This window comes from Rousettus aegyptiacus, unplaced genomic scaffold (genome assembly GCF_014176215.1).
Source record: "Rousettus aegyptiacus isolate mRouAeg1 unplaced genomic scaffold, mRouAeg1.p scaffold_m13_p_16, whole genome shotgun sequence".
NCBI lineage: Eukaryota > Metazoa > Chordata > Mammalia > Chiroptera > Pteropodidae > Rousettus > Rousettus aegyptiacus.
In genome coordinates, this window is record NW_023416291.1 from 14,891,834 (window position 1) to 14,896,369 (window position 4,536).

At 35.3% G+C, this 4,536-nt stretch overlaps 1 pseudogene; it reads right to left on the reverse strand.

Annotated features, from left to right (window-relative positions):
• Positions 1-3,899: 3,899 nt before the first annotated feature.
• On the reverse strand, positions 3,900-4,018 carry LOC118612694 (annotated as a pseudogene).
• Between the last annotated feature and the right edge of the window lie 518 nt (positions 4,019-4,536).

The window sequence follows — 4,536 nt, forward strand, 5'->3', positions numbered from 1 at the left end:
GGTAGCGGACAGGCTCCAGGTAGCAGGAAGTATTATTTATATTGTCACATATTCCACTGTGAAGTTATAATTTCCCTATTTGTTTCCTTTTATTGGGCACTTAGATCGAGCACAATATTTGGCATATATATGGTATAGTATACTTCTCAATACAAATGACTTCTAGGCGTGAATTCTTAGCATGCATTGTCATCGTGAATTTACAGGGTCTTGATATACGTTGTCAAATTACTTTCCAAAAACTGAAAACTTTACACTCTGTTTGGGACAACCGAAGTTCAGTATGTCGAGCATCACTTCACCGCTCTTCCAGATGAGTACCTGCCTCGTTTTAATTTACTCACCTGATGATGTGATTGTGCAGGGGGCGGGGCGGGGGCGGGCAGCCCTAGCATAATATCCATCTAAGTCTTAGCAATTGAGCTGGTGGGGACACATGGCCCGAGCTAGGCCAATCAGACTTCTCCACTTTTGTTTTTCTATATAGTAGGTGGAGATGGTCTGTTGCTTGGGATTTCTAAGCTGTGTTACTATAACTTGGAGCTGTCTGCTGCCAGGATTCCTGATTTATGGAGGAAACTGTAACTGGAGAAAAGGAGGATAATACAAAGAGGAGTTGAGATGAAATGCTGTGGGGGTTTCAGTGGAAGGTGTGAAGGGAAAGGAAAAGAGGGCTAGAGGATGAGAGAAATGAGGGGGGAAGGGAATAGGGAAAGAAGTACAACAGAGGAGAGAAGAGAGTTGAGTTTCTTAGTTCCGTTATTCCTGAGGTCCGCGGCATGGGTATCCTTTCTAGTTACATGAACCAATAAATCCTTTGATATGGTTGAGTTTGAACGGGGTTTCTATGGCTTGTATCTGAAAGAGTCCTAACATACATTCCCACTTTTTTCTATAGTTGCAGTTTAAATTAAAAATGTATAGTATAAATTTCCTGTCTGCCTTGCACTGATACCAACTGTTAGTCATAATTAGCATCAGTATTAATTACTACACATATCCACGATTAAACTCAAAATGCTAAATTGGTTAGCATTTGAATCAAGATTAGTGGCAATAAAAGTAAATACATTTTAAATTGATAAACGAGGTGATGAATGAGTATTAAAAGTTTATAGGACATTTTTCACCTTAAATTTAATATGATAAACTCATAACTTTTCTCTCTCTCTATCCTTCTTTAAACTGCCTACTCACTGAATTCTTGATTTGTTCAAAAAAAAAATCTTATATTAATTTCCTTCAAAAGCATTTAACATATTTCTTGACTTTTTGTAATGTTTGGATTATATCTGGGACCATGTTTAAGCGTACCTTATGTCTAATGCAGGTGTCTTGGTCTGGTTGACATATGCCATTGACTCGAGCAATTCCTGCAAGTCTTTCACCATAATGTAGATGTGAGAAGGTCTCTGGGGGAAAAAGCAGAGGAAGGGTTTGGTTAAAATTGTTGGATTCTCAAACCCTTTCAAGTGCTAATTTGCATAGTCAGTCCTCCAGGGACTGCAAAGAGTAGCATGTCCCAAACACTTTTTAACCATCGGGCACCTTTTTCCTTTAGCATTTCATCCACTATGTGTTTGGTTCAGGAAATACAGCAGTAAACGAGGTAAGACGTTTCTTTGCTCTCACAGAATTTGTGGGACTTACGAGTCATTTGCCCTGCTGGAACCTGAGTACAAGTAAACACCTACACATCATATGCCTAAATATTTAAAAGCTGTACATGAAATTAATAAAAGTGTTAAAAAGTGTTTCACACTCTTCCCTTGTCTGATAAATCTACAAAGTGACCTGGAAGGCCAGGCTTTCATTTAGAATTTTTGGATTCCTTGGCGTTTTGTGTCCTGATGGCAAAGAGAGTTTATTCCTGGCTCTCTGCACACACATAGGCGATCTTTGTACCTTCCCCTCAATATTGCTATAAATCTAAAACTCCCCTAAAAAAAGTCTTAATAATGTTAGTGGAATTTAACAAGAATTTAGTAAAAACAGGTCAGGATAATAGAAAAAACAGAGGTCTGAGTGAAAGCTGGACTTCTATACACACACACACACACACACACACACACGTACATATATATGTGCTTTAGTAGATTTAAAAAATTTTGTAACAAAATGTATTGCCAATTCATAACAAAATAATTAAAATAAGAAACACATAGTCTGATCACTTTTTTATAAATACACACAGATAAAATATAGTACATAGTAAAATATTAATGACACACTGTGATTTTTGTTTTGTTCATTTACTTATTTGTGATTTCTATTCTCTTTGTTCACTTCTTTGTATTTTCTGAGTTTTCTACAATACTTATGACCTTAGTAATTTTTAGTGGTTTACAAAACGTATCATCCTACTTTCCCAAAGCAATGGAGAATAATTTAGGAGGTGTCATAGTATTTTGAGCAACTTAGGGAATGCGTATAAATCCCTGGACCCAGAGCACATTTTCTCTATATGTTCTACATCAACGAAGAATACTCAGCACTTACCTTAAAAGAGCAAACTGCTCATGTTATCTTCAAACTACCAAAAAGCATTTTTAAATTTGACATCAATCAATTTACTTTCTTCTCCTGAAACTAAATTTACTATTTAATATCTAGTTAATAGATTAAAGTTACATATGTTCATTCATGTACATTTTTGTGTTGAAAGAGAAATAGAAATACTTCATTTTCATAGACTTTGCGAAAAGGTTTTTATTGATAGCCTCGTCTTTACTGCTTAACCTCATTTGGATTCTCTTCCAATACACATCCACACATAAAGATGAAAAGTGTAAAACTATTTTATTAGAAATATTGATTTTAAATTTAAAACTGTTGAGAATAAATTGCTTGTTTAAGAAAGGCCAGAGGGGAAACAGCCAACTAGGGTGTTCTGTGTAAATAAGCACCGTTAGCCCAGGCCATGTTCCTTATAATTTCTATCAGGCGATATTGTGCCATCGAGTGCAATTCATGTCTCTGTACCTCAGCTTCAAAGAATAAAGAAATCTGTGGCACCGCATTGTCATCGTCGATATCTATCAACAACTTAAATTCATGGCACATACGTGATACCTGTACATTCATTTTTACTCCCTCCTCCTCTACTAAATATACTGGCAAATAAACATTGCTTTGGAGTAGGATCACAAGACAATTTCAGAAAATATCTGCAAATATTCTAAAGGAAACAAAGGGAACTTTCAATCAGGTCCAATAAGCAATGTCAATATCCTTCAGCAAACAATGTTCTAGCTCCCAAATGCTGGTTAGTCAGGGGTAAGAAGGATTTTCCCATTAAGTATTCAAAGAAATTCTCCTCTGACCTCTCCCTAGTATGCCACCCTTCAATAACGAGGTAAACATGTGTCTCCAAAAGACTTCCCGGGACGCTATGCAGTGTGGGTAGGAGAACGCTGAAAAAAATATATCCTCTTTTTGAAAGAAAACAAGTCATACTGAGCATGATTGTAAGTGTAAGAGTGCTAATTGCTATGCTGGTGACTGCGATTAATCTGAAAGTTTTGGGCAGCTACTAAATGCATTAATCTCCTTGCCAGTATGCCAGATATGAATATTACCAATAGCAGAAACCAATATCTCAAAATATCTTTTTTCATTTTCTTCATTTCATGTGTGGGGGCTAAGGCTAGTGGAGGGCTGACTAGCCAAATGCCTACTTCAGTTGTCATCCTCGATGTTCTCAGACTCAGCAATGTGGTCATAAAACTTATTATTCCATTGAATCAGCATAATCATGCCTACAACATGAACAAGGCGTCTGAATATTTTCTTTCAAATATAGATATGCATTTTTTTTTTTAGGCGAGGCAACCCTTGGTTAACCTCACAAATTGCAAGGACCTTGTCAGCTCACAATCCCTTATTTTTTTTATGTTTTACACCTACAGCACTTGGTCTTCCTAGGTGGTCTCCCATCGAAGTACTAACCAGGCCTGACCCTGCTTAGCTTCTGAGATCAGATGAGACAGGCCTTGTTCAGGGTGGCATGGCCGTAGATTAGACATGCATTCTGTATGTAGTTTGGAATGGAAAATATCTATAGATTTTAAATGTTTCACAGTAGCCATTTGTGGAAGTATAAATGTGAATGTTATTGCAAGAGTGAAATACAACAATAATTACTGATGATTTTGAAAATTGCTAATTTTACATATAAAAATAATCAGAACATTTCAAATAATATATGTATAAGAAATATATTTAAAGATTAATATTGAGAGAATATGTTAGTTCGATAACTTTAGAAAAAATATTATATCCTCTTAGTGTCAATATTTATAAAATTTAAATAATACAAGAAAAGAATATAAATCATGTTATACAGATTAAAAATAATCCTTGAAATTGTTGTATTAGTATTCAAGTATTAATAAAATAATCTTTAAAATTATGTTTATTTATCGTATTTTTTAGTTATTTAATTTCATTTAGTCCATAGGTCTTTCAAGAAATAATTCTCTTTGACAATTTCTCACATCTTAAAGGATGGATAGGAAGCAAAATGTTAAGAAAGCC